Raw genomic sequence first — 24596 nt, forward strand, 5'->3', positions numbered from 1 at the left:
TTGCGCCATGCTGTGAACCTGGTCATTTTTCTTTATTTGTCACATTACCCTTTGTTTGGAGTCTGGTAAGGAATCGTGAGTTTCTCTTCTGCAGTAATTCATCAGGTCACCCTCCTCCTCTTCCCTTGATTGACTTTATGCAGACACAGCCAGTCCATGTCATTCTGGTCTAAATAACACATTTCCCACAACAGTACTGCTTTCTTTCTTAGCCTGAATGTAGCACATGAGGCCCCCAATTGAACCTCCAGTAGCCATAAAGCCTGATGGATAAAAGGTATTTAGTAAGCATTTGCTTGATTAAGTTTGAAGTTGAATTTTATTATCCAAAAAAGGGAAACTTCACCTTTTGGATTTGGTTATGTACTTTGAAAGCTTCAGGTAGACCTATGAATGGAGGCCTTTGCTCGGTAAAATGGTAAAACCAGAAAGCTGAGGGATATGGGGCAAAGAGCCCTGCACATAATTTGTATCCAGATAGGTGCTATTGGAACCGCCCTCCTGATTAGCAGTAGAACAGTAGACAGGCTAATCTCTCTAAATGTCACCTCCCTGATCTGCATGTCTGGAACAATAATCCCAACCTCATGAGGTCATTTTGAAGATTAAATAATATAATGAATGTAAATGAAAGTGTTAGTCTCTCAGTCATGTCCGACCCTTTGTGACCCTGTGGACTGTAGCTCATCTGGTTTGTCTGTCCATGGGATTCTCCAGGCAAGAATACTGGAGTGGGTTGCCATTCCCTTCTCCAGAGGATCTTCTCGTCCCAGAGATCAAACCCACGTCTCCTGCATTGCAGGCAAATTCTTTACTATCTGAGCCACCAGGGAAGCCCCGATGAATTTAAAAACCATGTACTATATGTTAGATATTTCGTAAGTGTTTGTTTCCTTTTTTCTTCTCCCCTCGCAAACATTTAACTTTGACATGAAAAAAGGTGCCCGAAGTTGCTCGCCACTTCAAGGACTATAAACTGTGTCTTATTCACCCAAGAATTCGAGATGTGTCAATCATATTACAAACTCCAAAGGAAATTAAATGCTGTTCCCCTGCCACCTAGTCTACCCACCAGTGCCCCAAAGCACAATAAAATAACATTAGAACAATGATTTAAGCTGAAAATTCGGCTGACAGGGAAAGCACGAAGCCCCACTCCTTTGAGGCTTAGCCATACCTATGGGCACAACCACAGCGCAGCTTCCAGGCTGCCTGACGTCACAGCTTAATGAGGTTTTTGACTGGGGCTTCCGGGCATCTTGGGAAGGGGCGGGAGGGGTGAGGGATGCGGCGCCTCTGGTGGTTGGAAAAGCCCTCTGGGGACCCCCAGTGGTCATTAGGAGTCATAAGTGTCTCTGCAAAAAGCCTGTGGCCTTGGGGAAAGTATCTGAGCTTCAATTATGTGTATGTCTTCATCTCTCCCCCGTGATCAGGGTTTCTTCCAGGGAAATTAGTGGTGAGAAAGTAAATGCTCTGGGGCCTCCGATTTAGAAATTGGAGTTCTGTTTGGCATGCACAGCAAAAGAGGGCTTCGAATAGGGAGACAGAGCTGGACCATTCTTTGTCATCCTCAGCAGGGAATGCAGGAGACAGGGCAAGCAGGTGGGAGATGAAGGAAACAGCAGCTCAGCCCTTCTTTCCGGAGGACCGCATCGCTGAGACCGCCGTTAGAGCCATTCCGGCAGACGCTGGGGAAGACATAGGCAACAGTAGAGCTGTCCTGCTCTTAAACAGACTGCTGTAGCTTGTGCGTTTCTGCTTCCTGAATCTTTATTCCCCTAGTTCTGTTGCAAATAAGCAGTAAAGGTTTTATTATGCTGGGGAATAAATAATGAATGATTCAGCCTGCACTCCAGGCGTAACTGGAGAACAGAGATGGACCAACAAGGATTTGTTTACATGAAGTACCAGGACACCCCTAGGTAGGAACTTCTCCTTTTGGGGAAAGACTGGGGGAATACAGACAAGCTTGTCTCAAAGAAGGGTGGGAGTGTAATTTTGAACACAGCATAGTTTTTGTCACTCAGATTCATCTCCAACTCAGCCTTCCAGTCTCAGTTCGTTTCTTGCAACAATGAGTCCCCAAACTGACTCCTCCTGCAGTGGTTAGAGGCTTCTCTGGTGGCTCAGACAGTGAAGAATCCATCTGCAATGCAGAAGGCCTGGGTTTGATCCCTGGCTCAGAAAGATCCCCTGGAGAAGGGAATGGTAGCCCACCTCAGTAGGAGGAGATAAAGAGTCACCAGGCTTGACATCTGCTAAGAGACAAGTCACCACAGCTTCAGGAGTGTGCAGAGACAGCCGCCTGGGCACAGCCACATCTTTAGACACCTGAGACCTTTGTGTCTCTGGCTGTCCTGCTGACTTCCCTGACCTAGTCACTGGGATGATAGCTGTCATTTTGGGCATCCGCAATGACAGGAAACATGACCCCAAACAGCCAGAGCGGAAGAGGAAAATGGCAGACACCACAGGCAGCCAAAGGGCTGGTAAGCTTGTTCATTTATGCCTCCCTCAAGTGTGATGCTGCAGTGGCTTGAATAGTGATTCGCCAGATACATGTCTGCATCCAACCCCACCCAAACCTCTGAATGTGATCTTATTTGGGAAAAGGTCTTTGCAGATGTAATTAAGTTAAAGATCTCAAGATGAGATCATCCTGGATTATCTGAGTGGGCCCTAAATCCAAAGAGAAGAGACCTTCTTGCCTGGAAAATCCCATGGACGGAGGAGCCTGGTGGGCTGCAGTCCATGGGGTCGCTAAGAGTCAGATACGACTGAGCGACTTCACTTTCACTTTTCACTTTCCTACATTGGAGAAGGAAATGGCAACCCACTCCAGTGTGCTTGCCTGGAGAATCCCAGGGATGGGGGAGCCTGGTGGGCTGCCGTCTATGGGGTCGCAGAGTCGGATACGACTAAAGCGACTTAGCCCCAGCAGAGAGACATAGAGAGCAAGGAAAAGGCCATGTGAAGACAGAGACAGAGAGTAGCAACAACGAGGAGTTAGGCAACAGTGAGGCAAGGAACGCTGAGGGCCACCTTTCCCAGACCCTTCTGAGGGAGCAGAGCTCCTCCAACACTTTTATTTCAGACTTGTGGCCTCCAGAATCGTGAAAGAATAAATTTCTGCTGCTTTAAGCCATCCAATTTGTGGTAATTTTTAAAGGCAATTCTGGGAACAAATACATTTGCCAAAAAAAAATATTTCTTGAGCACATTCACTATGCCAAACACCATGCCAGGTACTGGGGACATAGCAGTAAACAAAACAGACATTACAAGAAGGAAAAAGATAAGGCACTGGTGAATGAAACAAGGCAATTTCTGAGAATAAAATGTCCTACAAATAAATGTCAAATATGGTGATATGGTAAAGAGTACTTGAGAGGTGCTACCCTTTACCAGACTGCATAATCAGGGAAGGTCTTTCTAGAAGGTGACAATTTAGCTGATGACATTCAAAAATGTCCAGGAAAAAAGTATAAAGAATCAGAATGGGGCTGAACTTTTTCCAGAAAAAGTCAGAGTGGAGCCAGAAAAATGCTATTTTATAACTGTTATTGTGCCCCCTTTTCCCCGAAATTGCTCTTCCAACATCATTGCTTGGAGCTCTAAGGTGTTCTGTTAAAACCCCTCTTGGAGTCACAGCTGGAGGGAGATTTGGAAGGGATTCAGGCAGGATTGTCTACCTCTGATGTCCCTGCCAATAAGAACAGCTGTGTGGAGCCAACTTGATATACATATGACCTCCAAGTAAGCTTTTATTTGATAAAGTAAAGTGTCTGCCTGCAATGTGGGAGACCCGGGTTTGATCCCTGGGTCAGGAAGATCCTCTGGAGAAGGAAATGGCAACCCACTCCAGTAGCCTTGCCTGGAAAATCCCATGGACGGAGGAGCCTGATATGCTACAGTCCATGGGGTCGCAAAGAGTCAAACAAGACTGAGTGACTTCACTTTCCTTTTTCTTTCCTTTCCACAGATAAATGGATAAAGATGTGGTGCATGTATATAATGGACTATTACTCAGCCATAATAAAGAATGAAATAATGCTATTTGCAACAAGATGGATAGACCTAGAGGGCTTCCCACATGGCTCAGTGGTTAAGAATCTTCCTGCCTAAACTGATAAAAATGCATTTGATTACTAAATATTAAAAATTTAAGTCAAAGCAACATGATTTGACTATTTTAAGGATTTAAAAATAACTAAGAAAATTATTTATTTTGGAACCTAGCAAAAAAATGTACATAATAAATTAGAACTGAATTATTTAAAAAAGAGAGAGAGAGGGAAAAGAATCTGCCTCCCAGTGCAGGAGACAAAGGGGACATGGGTTTGATCCTTGAGTTGGGAAGATCCCCTGGTGGCGGAAATGGCAACCCACACCAGTATTTTTGCCTGAAAAATCCCATGGACAGAGGAGTCTGCTGCTGCTGCTGCTGCTGCTGCTGCTAAGTCGCTTCAGTCGTGTCCGACTCTGTGCGATCCCATAGATGGCAGCCCACCAGGCTCCCCCGTCCCTGGGATTCTCCAGGCAAGAACACTGGAGTGGGTTGCCATTTCCTTCTCCAATGCATGAAACTGAAAAGTGAAAGTGAAGTCATTCAGTCGTGTCCCACTCTTAGCGACCCCACGGACTGTAGCCTACCAGGCTCCTCCATCCATGGGATTCTCCAGGCAAGAGTACTGGAGTGGGGTGCCTTGTCTGGCAGGCTATAATTCCTGGAGTTGCAAAGAGTTGGACACCACTGAGTGACTAAGAATGCATGCAAGGATGGGCCTAGAGAATATTAAACTTCAGTGAAGTAAGTCAGACAAAAACAAAAATGATAAAAGTGAACTTCTTTACAAAACGTAAATAGACTCTCAGATAGAGAAAACAAACTTATGATTACCAAAGGGGAAATTCAGAGAGAGGTAAATTGGAAATTTGGGATTAACAGATATAGACTATTATAGATAAAATAGATAAGCAAGAAGATCCTACTGTACAACACAGGGAACTATACTCAGTATCTTGTAATAACCTATAACCGAAAACAAGCTTAAAGAGACTATATATATATATATTCAGCTGCCGCAAAGTCGTGTCCGACTCTGTGCGATCCCATAGATGGCAGCCCACCAGGCTCCCCCGTCCCTGGAATTCTCCAGGCAAAAACACAGGAGTGGGTTGCCATTTCCTTCTCCAATGCATGAAAGTGAAAAATGAAAGTGAAGTCGCTCAGTCGTGTCCGACTCTTAGCGACCCCAGGGACTGCAGCCTACTAGGCTCCTCTGTCCATGGGATTTTCCAGGCAAGAGTACTGGAGTGGGGTGCCATTGCCTTCTCCGATATATATTCAGATATATGTGTATATATATGCACACATACATATATATAAACACAGTTTGCTGTATACCTGAATCATTGTAAATCAGCTATACTTCAATTCAAAAATAATAATACTAACAATAAAGTGTTCCATGGCTTACAGAAAATCTGAAAAACACTGCCTCAAGCTGGTGTAGCTGGTGAACATGAAATTATACTGTGTAGCATATGCTTTGTCCAGGGCTTTCTACCTTCTAAAGTACAGCCAGTAGTTCAGCGGGACCTCTCTACACTAAGGAAATGAAACTTCCTCTCCGTTCTCTCAGGTTCTGTCTCCCTTTTGATTGACATACATTTCTCCAAAATATCCTATTTCCTTCTCAGGAAAGGAGGTCTTACTTAACTGAAGGACATATATCAATTATGTGAAATATTTTTAAACTTCATCATACCATGGTTCAGTCTTCACACTTTGCCTAAGTATTTCTAAGGATCTTACCCTGGTGAGATACTTCACAGCAATGCTAAGATGAAGCCAGGGGCAACCAGATGAATTTCCTGTTAGCTAGACATCTCTTCCCTCTCTAGCCAGTCATAAAGACGTAAGTGGCAGTAGAGTACACAAAAACTGAAAAACTATGGATTTAGCTAGGCCAGTTCTAGACTTCTGAAACCCTGAAGCTATCTTTACAATTATATCAGCTGTGATGAACAGGAAATAAAACTGAATAACAGTGGCTTACACAAGAGAAAACGGTATTTTTTTTTTCTCTCCCCAAGAGTCTAGATTATCAAGCTGTCTAGTGTAATGCTCAGAAGTATTAGGTACTCAAGTTCCTTCCATCTTGTAGCTCTGCTATACATAGGACTTCTATCGCAAGGTCATTTCATGTTTCAGAATGGCTACTTTATTTGCATTTCTATCCATAGGAAAGAGAAAATGGGAGGAAAGAACATGTCTTTTTTATTTTAAAGAAACTTCTTGGAAGTTGCAGTCAGTACTTCTTACATCCCCTTGGCCTAAACTTAGCCACAAGAAAGCTGAGAAATACAGTCTTTTTCCCAAGTGGTGATGTACCAACTTAAAAGTTGGGATTTTCTTACTGCCCTCTTCCTACCTCCGTAGCCTCCCCTTGCTCTCTGCTCACCCCCTCTCCTCTGAGCTCTGCTTCATGGACCCACTCCTAGTCCTTGAACAGATTCGAGTCCCATCCAACCTAATGTTTTTCATGTGCTCTTCTCTGGATCACTCTCCCCCTGCACATCCCACTCTTCTAACCTATTCAGTTCAGTTCAGTTCAGTTCAGTCGTTCAGTCATGTCTGACTCTTTGCTATCCCATGGCCTGCAGCACGCCAGGCCTCCCTGTCCATCACCAACTCCTGGAGTTTACTCAAACTCATGCCCATTGATTGAGTCAGTGATGCCATCCAACCATTTCATCCTCTGTCATCCCTTTCTCCTCCCACCTTCATCTTTCCCAGCATCAGGGTCTTTTCAAATGAGTCAGTTCTTTGAATCAGGTGGCCAAAGTATTGCAGTTTTAGCATCAGTCCTTCCAATGAATATTCAGGACTGATCTCCTTTAGGATGGACTGGTTGGATCTCCTTGCAGTCCAAGGGACTCTCAAGAGTCTTCTCCAACACCACAGTTCAAAAGCATCAATTCTTCTAACCTATTCAATTTTCGTTTATTCTTCAGGTCTGACTTGAACCCACACTCCCAGCCCTAATCAGGGTCCAGTGCGCCACTACACAATCTCAGAGGAGTGTGTGCTTCTCATTTGCACCTATCACAGTCACATTTTGACATTTTTTGTGAGACTATTTGATTCATGGTTAGCTTCCCCTTTAGAAAGAAAGTCAGTTTGTCTATCGTTCACTCTTTACCCTAGTATTCCTAGTGTCTCTTGCTTATTATCAGTACTTAGAAAATGCCCAACAAATAAGAGTTAATTCCTTTAAAATTTTATGCTTTACAAACATGGTGTGAGCATTCCTGAAAAACTATTTATGCTACAGACAGCATATATTATTAATTATAAATTTTTTTCCATTACACCTGCCTAAATGATGGTTTTATACAAAATAAAAATAAAACATAAATTTTTCTTTCTTTATAATCTGGAAAGTCCAAGTCATTTGAGGAGGATGGTATTTATATTGGTGAATTTAGGGGTGGGAGAGTGGAGGGTGTTGTTTTATTTCTATTTTTTCAGTTTTCTTGAGAGCTTGAGGACCGGGTAATCTCTCAGTCACTCCCAACTTCATGTGTATCCAGCTTTACATTTTTGCATTGATTCATCCTTGACTTTATTTCTTGAATATACTCTGCTTGTAGTAGCAGCCTTGCTTTAGCATTTGAGCCAATCGGATCTAATTTTAACAATATAGATGACAGTTTTGGTCCTCTACCTTGAAGAATCCCCTATCTGCAGCTTTATTGAGAAAAAAAAAAAAACCCTGGGGTGCAGTCACTAGCACTCACTGCTTAAGAGTTGAGGTGGAATTGATTCAGGGAATCAAGGTTGCACAGCTCCCACACTGATCTGTCGTAGAATTCAGTCACATCTTTCTGTATCTCCTTGGCTAGAAATAGCCATGGAAAAGGAAATGGCTATGAGAGAGAAAAGAATCACATCAACTGTATCACCAGTGTTTTCTAATTATCATCCTCTACATGACTCCATTGTTAAATGCCTTTTTCTCACATGTTATTCTTACAATATTGAGATGATAGTAGTAGTTCATATTTATTGAGTGTTTACTATATGCCAGGCAAAACAGTAGGTTAATCTAATAACATAAAACTAAATACAGCAGAGCCCGCTGTGTTTGAAATTCACTGTGTCCAGAAGATATGTGTATTTACAAACAGTACACAGAATACTCTACCCATAAGTTGGTTGAAGATTCAACTCATAAGCCTTTTGCTTGAGTGCTTTCCTTCCACATTCAAATCTTGACATATATCATCGTTACCCTCTCTCTTCACTTGGGTTTCAGATAATTAACTAAGCTACCTCCTTAGGTTTCCAGTGATTTGTTTCTTAACTGTATTTCCCTCCCAAAGGTTGATTAGGTAAGAAACTAATACACTGTAAGCAACCCACAGCTGCTAGCTTTTTGCAGCCTTCCCCATGTTTTCTCTTGCCTCCAAGGCCCCATACATTCTGTTTCCTCTGTCTGAAACCCACAACTTCATTCTGCCTGGAAAATTCTGAACCATCCACCAGACCTCAATTTTCACCTCTCTCTAAATCCAGGTATGCAATAAGTGCTCCTATTGTATAACATTAATCAAACTACATTATAAAATTTCAATTTATTTTTCTGCATTTCTCAATGGACTACAAGCCTTAAAACAGTCTTCTATTGGCTTTATTTTTCACAAAATGCAGATAAAATAAATATCTGTCAAATACATATATATATAATATATATATATATATAAATACTTCTACTATTTAGCTCAGTTCCAGGCAATGACTAAGGAGATATATCTTCAACATAGCTTAAGGACCAGCTCTAAGTTTCCCAGTTCTCAAGCATAAACATTTTGCATCACAGATTCTTCTGTTCTTCAAAAGCAACTGCTACCCAAATGAATATAAAGAAACACATTCACCTACACAAATCCCCAAATAAATAAACACTTCAAGGTTCCTTTCCCATCAAATGTATCTTTAATAACTAACTGATGGAAAGATCGGAAAAATGATGGTAGACGTTTTATTTTTTAATTAACTTATTTATTTTAATTGAAAGATAATTACTTCACAATATTGTGATGGTTTTTGCCATACATCAACCAACTTGAATAAGCCACAGGTATACATGTGTCTCCCCCATCCTGAACCCCCTGCCACCTCCCACCCCACCCTATCCCTCTGGGTTGTCCCAGAGCACTGGCTCTGGGTGCCCTGCTTCATGCATCGAATTTGCACTGGCCACCTATTTTATATATGATAATATACATGTTTCTGTGCTATTCCTTCAAATCATCCCACTCTCACACTCTTCCGCTGAGGCCAAAAGTCTGTTCTTTACATCTGTGTCTCCTCTGCTGCCCTGCATGTAGGATCGTCATTACCACGTTTCTAAATTCCATATGTATGTGCTAATATACAGTATCTGTCTTTCTATTTCTGACTTACTGCACTCTGTATATGTTCCAGTTTCATCCACCTCATTAGGACTGACTCAAATGCATTCCTTTTTATAGCTGAGTAATATTCCATTGTGTAAATGTATATGGTAGACTTTTTAATGTGAGAATTTATCCAAAGCAATGGTTAGACTGATCATGCTTCTTAACTGCTCCAAACTTTCAGTGGTGCCCTAATATCTGTAAATCTGTAAGAACCTGTGTGTTTGAGGCTGGCATTCAAGGCTATCCACAGTCTTGCTCCTTCCTAACTTCCAAGCCCCTTCTTCTCAACTTTTCCATGTTCTATATTCTAGGCAAGTTAAGTTGTTATTTTCCATATTAGCCCGATATGTGTAATCTTTGGGGTCATAATGATGGTATCTAATCCTCAGAGAGTCTTTATTATGGGCTAGACTCTCTTCTAAGTCCTTTCCATGTGTTAATCATTTAATTCTTACAGCAACACTTTTGGGCAGATGTTATGATCCCCGTGCTGGAATGAGGTAGTTGACACACCCTGATCAAGATCAGACAGCTAATAGGCTGCAATGCCTCCCTGCAATGCCATAACTCCAGTCCATGTGCTTGGTAGTTTTGTTCATAGTAGGCCTTTAATACATATTTTTGGAAATTTGAAGGCGAAAGAGGCAATTGATTTAAAAAAAAAAAAAAAAGTAGGTGGCAAATGGGTTATTCTGTGATATTTTATATTTCTCTTTTTAAATGTCAGATTCAAAGCCAAGGAAGACACGTGTCTAAGTAAAAGAAATTCTAATAAACTGAGAACTTCCTCAGACTTTATTTCTTGATGACTCTGTGCTATCCCCCTCCCACCATTGCCCCCCTCAGTCTTTGAGGCAAAGATGTACTCATTCTTCAGGATGGAGTTGAAATGTCACTTCCTGGCAAACTCTGCCTGAAGCTCCTCATGTAACAACACACAATGATTAAGAATGTTCCTTCTGTCCCCTCAGGCGCTCTTGCCTGACTGTTACAGAGCTCATCTCAGAGTGTGGATGGCTGTTACTTGACTTCTCATTAAGCTGGGAGTACCGTGTCCTTCATCTTTATGTGGCTGGAGGCACATAAAGTCACCCTCTCCCCATACCCGTAGTCCCCAATCAGAGGAGACTCCCCTGCTGATGCTCCCATCCCTTAGTGACAAAAAAGTCACCGTTCGGCATTCCGCTGTCAGTCACTGACTCCCCGGCCAGTCAGGGCAGGCTTCTCACCACTGTTTCTCCCTCAGTATCAGTTCAGACTTTACTGTCTCTGAGAACAAAATTAACGTTTGTTTCTGGAAGGTGTTGTTGACTTTATAGTTGAGCCAGTAAAGGAATCAGCAGGCCTGCCATTTTCCTGGGGGAATGTTAGGACAGAAACTCGTGTCTGCTGGACTGCTCCCCACAAGGGAACCAGAGCCCACCTCACCCCCACAACTACATCCACCACCTTCCCCCAAAGGTAAGCTTTCCCTGAGATGTTGCACAGGCTGGGGGTTGAGGAGCGGGTAGTATAATTTTCAGACTGAAAAGCCTGCTTTTAAAAGGATAATTTTTATGGAAACATGATCTAAAAATAAAAACTAAAACACTCTGAGGGTAGGCGAGCCATCCTTTGGCAGATAAGGTTGATTGGGTGGTGCTGACACTTTGAGAATCTTCCTTCTGAGAGTCAAGGCAAAGCACCGTTGAGCGAAAGGGTCTCTTCAACTTTGTAATTCCCTCTGCCTTCACCCTGTGATTCAGACCCTCCTAACCTCACTGCATTCGCATGTCCATGGCAGCATTACTCACAATAGTTCTAGATATGGAAACAACCTAAACATAAATCGACAGATGAATGGATAAAGAAGATTTGGTGTATCGGTTCAGTTCGGTTCAGTCACTCAGTCGTGTCCAACTCTTTGTGACCCCATGAATCACAGCACGCCAGGCCTCCCTGTCCATCACCAACTCCCGGAGTTTAATCAAACTCATGTCCATCGAGTCAGTGATGCCATCCAGCCATCTCATCCTCTGTCGTCCCCTTCTCCTCCTGCCCCCAATCCCTCCCAGCAACAGTCTTTTCCAATGAGTCAACTCTTTGCATGAGGTGGCCAAAGTATTGGAGTTTCAGCCTCAACATCAGTCCTTCCAATGAACACCCAGGACTGATCTCCTTTAGGATGGACTGGTTGGATCTCCTTGCAGTCCAAGGGACTCTCAAGAGTCTTCTCCAACACCACAGTTCAAAAGCATCAATTCTTCGGTGCTCAGCTTTCTTCACAGTCCAACTCTCACATCCATACATGACCACAGGAAAAACCATAGCCTTGGCTAGACGGACCTTTGCTGGCAGATTTGCTGTATATACACAGTGAAATAGTATTCAACCACAAGGAAGAAGGAAATCCTGCCACTTGGGACAACATGGATGGACTTTGAGGGTAATATTCTAAGTGAAAGAAGTCAGAGTAAGACAGATATTGCATGGTATCATTTGCATGTGGAATCTAAAATAATGAAGTCAAACTCATACAACAGAAAGTAGAAAAGTAGTTGTCGGGGACTGGGGAGAAGGAAGGGGAGAAAAATAGGAGAGAGGTTAGTAAAAGGTACAAACTCAGCTGTAAGATGAATAAGGCCCGAAGATCTAGTGAAAAGCATGAAGACTGATGTAGATAACACTGTATTGTATAACTGAAAACTGCTAAGAGAATAAAATTTAAATGTTCTCTGAATGGTATTAACTCGATGAGGGGAATCCTTTCATAATGTATACATGTATATTAAATCACCTTGATGTATACTTTAGGTATCTTACAATTTTATATTAAACCTCAATGGAGCTGACAAAAATAAAATTTATAAATAATTTTTAAAAATATATATTTTTTGAAGTATAGTTGACTTACAATGTTTCAGGTACACAACAAGTATATTATTTTTGAAGTTATTTTCCGTTATAGGTTATTATGAGATATTAACTATGGTTCACTATGCTATACAGTAAACCTTTGCTGCATATCTAGTTTTTTAATTAGAAATCTAGCATTCTGTTCATACTAAGTCAAACAAATGGAATCAAAATGTCATAAACTTTTTAGTTAGGCAAAAATTGATGTTTTCTAATATATATATTATACTTATTATTTATATATATGTAGACAAAAGCTTTTCTACTATGTTTAATAAAGGCTTTAGAAAGAACATTAAAAAAAAAAAGAAGAGATGGAGAAATTGGAAAACCTAAACTCAATTAAACGGGAGCACTGAATATGAAATAGAAAAAATGAAACTAGATAAAAGTAAAAGATCATTCTATAGTGCAGTTGTTTTTAAACATGACAAGGCAAACTTTTTCTTTTTTTAAAGAGATTGTGTGATGATTTTTAAGAGAGCTTTTAGCTTCAAACTCTGATATCTAAATATAAAATAACTAACCTCCAAGTTTAAAAGAATAGAAAGAAAAAAAGAAATTCCTGATCTCATGTAATGTTTTAGGAATGCTAAATTAAGAGAGTTGTCAGAGGAAATGAGTTTGTTCCCCAGTCTATGGTGAGCTCCAGTGCAGAAGTGTTGTTCAGTCTCCCAGCTATGTCCGACTCTTTGTGACCCTATGGACTTCAGCACGCCAGGCCTCTCTGTCTCTCACCATCTCCCAAAATTTGCCCAAGTTCACGTCCATTGCATCAGTAATGCCATCCAGCCATCTCATCCTCTGACGCCCTCTTCTCCTTTTGTGCTCAATCTTTCCCAGCATCAGGGACTTTTCCAGAGTTAGCTGTTTGCATCAGATGACCAAAATACTGTAGTTTAAGCTTCAGCATCAGTCCTTCCAATGAGTATTCAGGGTTGATTTCCCTTAAGATTGACTGGTTTGATTTTGCTGTCCAAGGGACTCTCAGGAGTTCTCCACCACCATAGTACAAAGGCATCGATTCTTCAGCTCTCCGCCTTCTTTATAGTCCAGCTCTCACAACCATAGAGGTGTTATCAATGCACTAAATACATGGGAGGAGTATTCTAAGGCAGGTGTCTTAACAGTAGAGTAATACCAAAATTTCAGATTTCCCCAAAGGAAAAGCAAGCACAACAGTCTGAGAAAGAAAGATTGGATATAGAAAAATACCATTGAGACATTTATTCAATAAATGTTTGGTACTAATGCAAAACCCTAAAGAAATATATCTGCTATTCTTACGAAAGTCAAAGATCTAAAAACGTAGACACTTTCTTTATGTGTATGTGTGCTTAGTCAGTCAGTCGTGTCTGACTTTTTGTGACCCCACGGACTGCAGCCACCAGGCTCCTCTGCCCATGGGATTTCCCAGGCAAGAATACGGGAGTGGGTTGCCATTTCCTTCCCCAGGGTATCTTCCTGACCCAGGGATCAAGCCTGCATCTCCTGTGTCTCCTGCACTGCAGGCATATTCTTTTACCCACTGAGCCATCAGGAAGCCCTCACTTTTATTACATTTAAGAAAAATATACTGAAAGGGAGGCTTTTAGTCACATGGTTGAGAACCAGGCTTTAGGCAGTGTTGTCCAATACAAGCTTCTGTGATTATGGAAGATTATGGATTATGGAATATAGCTGTGCACTCCAATGTGGTAGCCCCTGGCCACATGTGGCTAGTGGCCATTTAAAATATAGTTAATGTGATTCAGAAGCTGAACTTTAAATTTTAATTAATTTAAATAGCCACTTATGTTTATTTGCTAGCATATTAGACATCCCAATTCTATAGTCATGTTGACTTATGTTCGAATCCCAGTTGTGCCTTTTTATAATCCATGTAACCTGAGGGAAAACAATAAAACTTTCTAAGCTTTCAGAGTCTTCAGGTAGAAAATGCAGACATTAATGACACTCACTCTTTGGGGAATGTTGACGGTTAAATGAGATAATGTAGATAACAGAGTTATCTGCTTAACAGAGTGCCTAGTACAAATTGAATGCTCAATAAGTATTACCAAATTATTAATGAATATCAAGACATGATAAGAATATGAGATATAAATCCAATTGAAATAAAAGAAAAATTGTCATCTTAATAATGGAAGAGTTGTTCTTTGCCCTATTGCCATATCTTATTTTCTTCATAGCATTACCACTCTCTAGAAATCATATTATTGATTTGTTCATTTACACAGTTTTTATGTTTACCTTGCAAGAACATGAAGTCCATGAAGGTGGCTTGTTCATCAATGTCACTGTTTTTAATAAGTCCAGTATCTTGACAAGCACCTAGCCCATAATCAGTACTTTATGAGCTGAGTAGATTAATGACTAAACAAACTAACCTAATCTCAGACTCTCCCAGGAACCTGCTTATCAAAAGAGAAAAGACACCTTTTTCCCATACAGATAGTTTATAGGGGATGATTAATAATGGGTATATGGTGATTTTATAAAATAGTATGGATTGATTAAACCAAAGTTAATGCTACTTTTTTAATAAGATTTAGAACTTCAACTCTCTGGATTGTTTTATTACATAGTTACTCAAGAATTGCTGAGTGCTTTAAAGTACTACATATAAAATTTGCAAATAAAAATGATATTCCATCAAAATTAATTGCCTTTATTTTTGCTAAACTTGTTTTTAAAGAAAATTCAGTCAAAATATGAAGATGTTTTCCTGAAAATAAAGTTCAATTAACATAAACAAAATGGAGATAATACACTTTTATTCACTTATTTGTTTCAAATGCATTTCGCATGATTTAGTATTCACTGAAAGTACAGTCTAAACATTTTTTTAAAAACATTTAAATCATCTTTAATTTGCAGTACCACCACAGTTAAAATATATTAAGTTAATAAAGTTATAATTTACATAATATCACTGACACCAAAGTATACTAATATAAACTGAACTAGATTATAATTTGCTCAGCAGAAAGCTCAACCAATTGCCAGAGTAGTATTCTGAACAGTGATTGACATGTAGCAATCAGAAATACAGTCAGGATTTATAGTCTCAAAGGATCCATAATCTAATATTTCAGATCCAGGTGGGAAAAAAATGAGAAAACACTCTGCTACAGTTAAGAAAAGTGGTATCTTTGGTTTGCTTACTTTGCTCCTGTTTTAAATCATTAGATATGACCATCACATCTAAGGACAAAGAAGTGAATAAGTTTACATCAGATATTCAAATACTAAGTAATAATTCTTATTATAGCTAAATATTACACAGTATTTACCATCTGTTCAACATTGTTACAAGACTTTGTATAAAAAGCATACTGTCCTTCCGTCCACTGGTCAGACAACACAAAAACATTTCCAAATGAAACTCATTACCTTTCCCACAAACCTGCAAATCGCTTGAGTTATTTTCTTAACTATTATTTATTGTTACCAATGTACTCTCTTTAAGGACACCTTTAAAATCAAAATATGGAGACTCAAAACAGATTATTTTATTTTTTATTTTCTATTTATTCATTTGGCCACACCCCTCAACATGCATGTGGCATCTTAGTTTCCTGACCAGGGATCAAATCCTTGCCCCCTGCTGTGGAAGCTCAGAGTCTTAATCACTGGACCATGAGGGAAGACTCAAAACAGATTATTTTAATATTGGATATGTTGAAAATATATGCATGGAAAATAACATAGTTAAAATGCAGCTTTACTTTTGGGTCCCCATCCTCTCTTTAAAACACATTCAGCTGAGCAAAATGTTAAATATCCAGTCTCATATAATAGTTAGAACTCCAAATTTTAATCAGTTTCCAAATAATTTTTTGTTAATTCTTCTTCCCCCAGTTCTGGCTTCAGGCTGGATGTCTGCAATGAGCAAGTCACCTGGGTCGCTTCTTTTTGATTTGTTCCTGTTGCTTCTCCACCTGCCAGATGGGTAGCTCCTGGATTTCTGGGCCTGGTTCAGAGAAGGGAGGAAGGGAAAGGAAAAGAAGGAACTAACTCATGCCAGGCTAGCCCCTGGTCCAGGAAGGCAAAGGCAGTGCCCCCTCTCTGGGGTGACGGGGCTTTAGTGGATTCCTCAATGCTTTACCATCATGCCCCTACCTCCTCCCATTCCCTTGACCCAGAGGAATCATTTATCTTCCCAGTAGTCACTTACAACTCCTCTCTCACGTGAACCTCCAGGCTCCTTCTGCTAAGGACTCCTCCCCATGTCAGGCCTATCAGACAGATGTGGAACTCACACTGGATTGTTGACCTGCAACCCACATCTGGGGAGACGCTCAGGCACCTCCACCTTGACAATGGCTTGGAAATAGGCCAAGCTGTAAAGCAGGAGCCACTACCACCGAAGCGATTCATCAGCCTTCATCCTCTCTCCAGACGCTCTGGGCAAGAATCAGACCCCAGGGTGTGGTTCCCTTAGCTTCTCAGACAGGAGACAGGCACCGTCTATTTATTTGGCAGTCAGCCAATCCCCAGTAGCTAAACTGCCTAGCTGACCTGAAACTGACCGAAAATACATGAGAGATTCCAACAGAGATCAGAAGAGCTACCCAACGAGTCTAGTCTGAATTGTCGACCAATGGGGGTTGGATGGTTACTCGGAAATAGATAATGAATACCAAGTGACCAAGTTCTCACCAGTATCATGTGAGCAGAACTGAAACCCACATGTTTGGTTTCATTAGCTTTCTCCTTTTTTTGTTGTCCTTCAGTCAATAGTCGTGTCCAACTCTTTGGACTGCAGCATGCCAGGCTTCCCTATCCTTCCCCATCTCCCGGAGTTTGCTCAAACTCCTGTCCATTGAGTTGGTGATGCCATCCAATCATCTTATCCTCTGTCGCCCCCTTCTCCTCTTGCCCTCAACCTTTCCCAGCATCAGAGGCTTTTCCAATGAGTCAGCTCTGTGCATCAGGTGGCCAAATTATTGGAGCTTCAGCTTCAGCATCATTCCTTCCAATGAATATTCGGGGTTGATTTCCTCTAGGATTGACTGGTTTGATTAACTATAAGTAATTTAGGAATCAAATTCTTGCCATCTTGATGCTTGGGATCCTCTAGGATAGTGGTTCTCAAACCTGTTGTCTCAGAACCCCCTCATACTCTTTTTTTCCTCTTTCTTTTTTATTTTTTAATTATGAAAGTATGATAACACATTTATAGGAGACTTGGAAATGCAGAACAAAGTTACCTATAGTTTCACTATATATTAGAATTATTTTTTAAGTTAAGACTTTTGGTTAGAGTTTAAATAGTAAACTCTCAAAAATTATTAGAATGAATATACAGAAAAGTAGAAGGGTATAGTAGACCTGCAAACCACTATGAACCAATTCAACATAACTAAGATTTATACAATTTTCACACAACAGTGGGATACAAATTCTATTCAAGTTCCCATAGACTATAAACTAGGACATACTGGACCATATCCAGGGACATAAAACAAGGTGCAAAAATTACATGCTCTAAAGATATGTAAATAATACAGTCTGTTCTTTTATTCCCTTTTTTTAGGGGGGGGTGTTTTATTCCCTTTATACTCTTAAAAAATCACTGAGAACCCCTGAAAACCCTTACCATTGACAACACCAAATACTGGCAAAGATGTGAAGTATCAGTGCACCCCAGGAGGCAATGTTCCTCTACCTTAAAAATCCCAGGGCCAGTGACTTTCTTAGTGGTCCAGTGGTTAAGATTCCACACTTTCATTGCAACAGGCATGGGTTCAATCCCTGGAGGGGGAACTAAGAACCTACATGCTGTGCTGCACAGCAAAAATAAAGAATAGAAATCCCAAGACCAGATGTCAGACAACAAGGGGCCATTCCTGTAGCTTCAAACCCCCCCAAAGTCATTCAAATGAGCCAATTCTAAGGTGTTTCTCCTGCTCTGCCAATATAGTAGGCAAAAGTAACAGCAGCTTTATCCACTATTAGCTCAACATAGTGAAAAAGACAAATAACAACTGAATATTATTATTAAAATAGTTTTGACCTCTCAGACCCTCAAGAGTATCTTAGAGAATTTCAGGAGTCTGCTGTCCTGGAATTCTCTCTACATCTGCATGGTCCAGGTTAAAAAGTGTAAAGTAAAGTGAAGTCATTCAGTTGTGTCTGACTCTTTGTGATCCCATGGACTGCAGCCTGCCAGACTCCTCTGTCCATGGGGTTTTCCAGGCAATACTGGAGTGGAGTACCATCCAGGTTAGGTGACCTCCATAGTCAGCCTCTTTAAGGAGAAAGCTAGCCATACCAAACGTGTAGGTGTCACTTCTGCTTACAAGATATTGGCAAGAACTTGGTCACTTGGTGTTCAGCTATTTCTTTCTTAATGTTTATTTTTATTTATTTATTTGACTGTGCTGGGTCTTAGCTGTGGCACACAGATCTTCGATCTTCTAGTTGTGACATGCAGGAACTTTAGCTGCAGCATGCACACTCTTAGTTGCAGCATGTGGGATCCAGTTCCCTGGCCGGGGATCAAACCCAGGCCCCCTGCATTGGGAGTGTGAGTCAGCCAGTGGGCCACCAGGGAAGTCCCCATTAGTTATTTCTGAGTAACCATCCAATCCCCATTGGTTGATAATTTGGGCTAGACTCGTTGGGCAGCTCTTCTGGTCTCTGTTGGAATCTCTCATGCATTTTTGGTCAGTTTCAGGTCAGCTAGGCAATTTTGCTACCAGGGATTGGCTGACTGCCATGTGAAGGGATGATGTGACTAGTCATGTGTCATTCACCATTCAGCATGCTAGCCCAGGCTTGTTCACAAACAGCAGCAAAATTCCAAGACTGAGTGATGAACTGACAAAATATCATACCCACTGCATTCTATTAACCAAAGCAAGTCATAAGGCCAGCTCATACTCAAAGGGTGGAGAAATAGACTCTACATATTGAAAAGAGAAGCAACAAAATCACATTGCAAAGAGTATGGAAGCAGCAAAGAGAATCATTGCAACCAGTCTTCAAGAACTCTACCAAACATGGCTAAAGCTAACCACCAAGGAAAGTGAGAGTCTTCAATTGCAGCCATAAGTTTATGAGTGTGTGTGTGTGTGTGTGTGTGTGTGTGTGTGTGTGTGTTGCTCAGTTGTGTCCAACTCTTCGCGACCCCATGGACTGTAGCCCACCAGGCTCCTCTGTCCATGGAATTCTCCAGACAAGAATACTGGAGTGGGTAGCCATTTCCTTCTGCAGGGAATCTTCCCAACCCAGAGATTGAACCCAGGTCTCCTGCATTGCAGGCAGATTCTTTACCATCTGAACCAACAGGGAAGTCCTAAGCTAAAGAAAAGCAAGCTAGGAACACCTGCTCTTGCAGATGTCAAGACAAATAGAATGGACGAGAAGCCAGAAACAAACCTACACACATGTTGAAACTCAGTTATAAATTAGTGTGTATTCTATATCTGTGGAAAACTAAGGACTAAAGACCTCAATGTGAAAGCCAAAACAATTCTACAAGGCAGTAGAGAATATCCTTACAATCTGGAAGAAAAGAAGTGTCTTTTGTGTAAGACCCAAAGTTACCATAAGCAGGGAGAAAATGCCACATTTGACTATACTAAAATTTGGACCTTCTGTTCATCAAAAGACACTATAAAGAGCACAATAAGGTGAGCCAGTGTGGAAAGGGGAGAGGAATCAGTAATTACATGACAAGAACAGAACAGAAAGGCAGAAGTGGCTAAAACTGGCCAAAGAACCATAAACTGGAAGGGAATTTCTGTAATGCAAATAACTAATAAAAGGATATTACCTGGAATTCATGAAAAACTACTACAAAGAAAAAATGAAAAAAGGGCATAAGCATTTCAGAGAAGAGGAAACAATTGTGACGAATAAATATATAAAAAGATGTCCAGACTCACTCATAATAAGGGCAAAAATTGAATCCAGATGGCATTTTGTGCCTCTCTGATCTTGCAAATACTAAAGTATCTGACATGCCAAATGTCTTCAGAGTGAAAGTATTTAGCCTCAGAAAGAGTTGTGGAAAACAACTTGACCAAACATAATAAAGTTGTACATGGCACACTCTCTAGCCCAGCAATTCCCCTCCTAGGTCCACGCATTACAGAAAGTCATGAGGAGCCATATACAATATTCATAGAAATATTGCTCATATGAGCAAATGCTAGGGAAAAAACAAATATCTAAACAATATGTAAGCAGATATATAAATTATACTTTCATATTTTGGAATTCTATATACAGTACTTAAAAGTGAATGACTCAACAGAAAGAATCTCAAAAAATGATGTTAACCACATTAATAATAACAAAAGACAAAGCAAATCATAAAAAAAAAATATGGCACGATTTCTATTGTGATAAAAATATAGCCCAAGCCAAACAGCATATTGTCTTAGGAGTTTATTCTGTCGCCAACTTGACTGAAGCTATGAACTACAAGTCCCAGAGTTTCCTTCCTTCTATGGTTTGAGGTTAGCCTTGGTTAAAAGAGGAACTTGAGCAATACATTGGAGGCAGAGGAGAAGCTGCAGACACTTTCTTTTTTTTAATGCTTCCTGTAAAGTTTATTTGCAGCCATTGTGTGTGTGTGTGTGTGTGTGTTTTACAATTTTTGAAGGTTACACTCCACTCACTGTTACTATTACAAAATACTGGCTATATTCCCTTGAAGCCTATCTTATAACCAATAGTTTGTGCCTTTCACTCCCTCTCCCTTATACTGTATCTCCCCAGCCCCCTACTACTCCCCTCTGGTATGTTCTCTATATTTGTATATAGAGTGTGTTCTCTATATTTGTGAGTCTATTTCTTTTTTGTTATTCACTACTTTGTTGTATTTTTTAGATTTCACATATAAGTGATATCAAATAGTATTCATCTTTCTCTGTCTGACTTATTTCACTTAGCATAATGCCCTCGAAGTCCATCTGTGTTTCTGCAAATGGCAAGACTTCATGCTTTTTTTTTTTTTTTTTTTTTATGGCTGAGTAGTATCCACTGTGTATAGAAAGGTGTGGGCAGTCAGATGCGGTGGGCAGAGCAGAGATGCCAAGGAGTGCCAGCTGAACTTCCTCTCCTCATCCCTCAGCCCCTTTTCCCCACTGCTGGCTTTGGACCAAGACAGTGGGCAAATGGCCCCCAGAGGGCAGCGGTGCAGAGGCGGTCACTTCCACAGTCCCCTCCAGCTCCCTCTTTGTGGCCCCACCCCACTGCTGTAAGGGCTTCCCTGGTGGCTCAGAAAAATGGTAAAGAATCTGCCTGCAGTGCAGGAGACCAGGGTTCGATCACTGGGTGAGGACGATCCCCTGGAGATGGGCATGACAACGCACTCCAGTATTGTTGCCTAGAGAATTCCATGGACAGAGGAGCCTGGTGGGCTACAGTCCATGGGGTCACAAAGAGTCAGACACGCCTGAGTGACTAACACGCTTTCTATGGCTGGGGGACATGTTTCAACACTTAGATTCCCCTGCAGGTCTGTCTCGTCCAAGACCGAGATGCCTCAGGAGGCAGCCTAGTGTTTTTTTCTGCACTTCTCCCATGGTCCCCTGCAGATTTTCACTGAAAGATCTCAGGTATAATTCCTATAAGAAACCCCTCATCCCACATCGCTCACAGTGGCTCTGCTTTCCTGACGAGACCCTAACTGATAGAGTGAAAACTATACAGACGAGCACAGAGACACCTTACACAAAATTCGAGGTACTGGTTTTCTCTTGGTGGGTGGGTGTATAGTAGGAGGACAGCATTAAGGAAGGGTACCTGGTGGGTGGGTGTGTAGTGGGAGGACACCATTAAGGAGAGGCACACAGGGGACTTCTGAGGCACTGGTATGTTCTTTTTTCTAAGATATGTGGTGGGTACATGAGTATTCATTTCTTTAGCATTATTAAATTGCACAAAATATATACTCCTGTATGTGATACAATTTATAATTAAAAGTTAGAAATAAAAAAGCTAAAGTGAGAGGTTTCAAGCCAGAGGGTCCCAATCTTTAGGGAAAGTTAAGATGCTTTAAAGGGGAAGGAGAACACAAATCTCATGACTCAAAGAGAAAGGCAGTGGTGTTAGCTCCCGTGACAAGGTCTCTGTGCAGAGAGAGGTAAAAAAGGCAGTCAGATCCAGAGGCCTGGAAGGTGAGATGAGAGACTCAGGGTGCAATGAATATTCATTGCATATATATTGGTTCTGCTGGATACTGACTTGAGCTATATTACTTTGGGCAAATTGATTTAGGGCACTGCGACTTAGTAGAAATCTAGATGATCAGAAGATGGGACCTCCAAGAAAAGAAATCCAAACCTGGATTCCAGAAGAATGTATCTGCATCTCAAATAGAGACAGACAATCCAGGGAGTGTGTCCTTGAGACAACAATAAACTGCTACTGCCTAAACAGCCACCAAAAAGCCAGGTTAAGGAGGAGGGATGAAAAGAAACCAGGAGATGTTTGACAACAGTGTTTTTGGAAAATATTTCATGGACACTTGCTCAGAATTAAAATTCCACAACGTTTATATACTACTGTATGATGGAACATCTTAATGTAGCAAAATGCTACTAACTCTGTGTACTGTAGTTTATCTATGTTAATTGAGGACTGATAAAATCTGAAACCACAATCTGTGATAAAGATGGAAAATAAGGTTTTGAAAAATGTACTTTTGCAAATCCAGAAAATGAAATGGCCACAGGATGGCAGTAAAAGGTAAGAGATAAGGCTAGCCCATGTAGTTTACTAACCCTTAGCAGCAGCCCTTAAGTGTTTTAAAGATATATAAAACTTCCAGTGTTTACAGAATATAACCTGTAAACTATTATTAAAACTTGGTGTACAAACAAACAAAAATATCCTAAATACTGGAGTTCTTTGACTAAAATTTGTTTGTTCAAGTAACATTTTACTTGCCCAATTTATGATCATGACATCATATAGATACTGTGCTTCCTATACCCCTATCTTCAAGTGTGAACTAATATTATTACAAATAAATTATAAAGTAATTCAGTTATATTTTAAAGGACATTCATAAGCAAAAGGCAAGATTTCCATCTTGCTTTCCCTTGAGTTCTCATTGCTTGATACTCTTCCTCTGCCCTTATCTCATTTCCAATCAAAGTCATTGATCATCTCAAAAAATATTTTTAAGGACTTCCCTTGTGGCTCAGCTGGTAAAGCATCCACCTGCAATGTGGGAGACCTGGGTTCAATCCCTCAGTTGGGAAGATCCCCTGGAGAAGGGAAAGGCTACCCACTCCAGTACTCTGGCCTGGAGAATTCCATGGACTGAATAAGTCCATGGGGTCGCAGAGTGGGACATGACTGAGTGACTTTTACTTTCACTTTTTCTGTTCACTTTGAAAATGATCCTTGAATTCAAAATCTTGTTTTCAGTGATCTTCTTGGTGAATTCTTCACACTCATAAATGTAAACAGAACTCACTAATATACTTCCAATTTTAACTTCAACAGCTATCACTTCAAAGTGAATGGGCAAATAGCCAATGAAGGAGTTTTAATACAAGTGCAGTCTCATCAAAGGGATATCAAGTATATGTTGTATGTGTTAAACATATTCTGGATTTCAGAGATTTAGTATGAAAAAAATGAATATAAAATGTATCAATATTTTGTATATTGAAATAGAAACTATAATATTTTATATATACCAGATTAAATAAAAACATAATTTTAAAAAATTTAAAGGAATATCAAGGATAACCGTGATTAAGAGAATCACGCATTATGGGGCAAAACTTTGGAGCATCATGCATATTCACTAATTTGTTCTACATTAATCCGTTCACGTGTGCAAGGTACCAGGCAGTATAATATGTGCTGGATATCACAGCAGGAGATAGACATTGCCCTCAAGGAACTTACAGTCCAGTTGGGCCAACAGACAGACAGATAGGCAGATGCCATGCAGATGACCACTGCTAAGGGTGGAAGTCAAAACACAATAATGGATGGTATGGGGAGGGAGGAGGGAGGAGGGTTCAGGATGGGGAGCACATGTATACCTGTGATGGATTCATTTTGATATTTGGCAAAACTAATACAATTATGTAAAGTTTAAAAATAAAATAAAATTAAAAAAAAGAAAACACAACAAGCGCTAGAAGCTGAATCTGTGAAAGTGAGGATTTGGGTCAGTTTTGTTCAGTACCTCAGAGCAGGAATGGCAGCATAATTTACAAGGCCCAGTACAAAATGAAAATATGGGG

General features: G+C 40.6%; 1 long non-coding RNA gene across 2 annotated transcripts in view; it reads left to right on the forward strand.

The window, feature by feature from the left end:
- The first annotated feature begins 21655 nt into the window (after window positions 1–21655).
- Window positions 21656–24596, forward strand: part of LOC133249329 (uncharacterized) — a 34624-nt gene continuing 31683 nt past the window's right edge. The window contains exon 1 of one of the 2 annotated variants that reach the window (XR_009736912.1): window positions 21656–22071. This is a non-coding gene — a long non-coding RNA (uncharacterized LOC133249329). The remainder of the gene's footprint in view (window positions 22072–24596) is intronic. The other variant, XR_009736911.1, reaches the window with a different exon arrangement.

Source organism: Bos javanicus, chromosome 6, assembly GCF_032452875.1.
Source record: "Bos javanicus breed banteng chromosome 6, ARS-OSU_banteng_1.0, whole genome shotgun sequence".
Classification (NCBI taxonomy): Eukaryota; Metazoa; Chordata; class Mammalia; order Artiodactyla; family Bovidae; genus Bos; species Bos javanicus.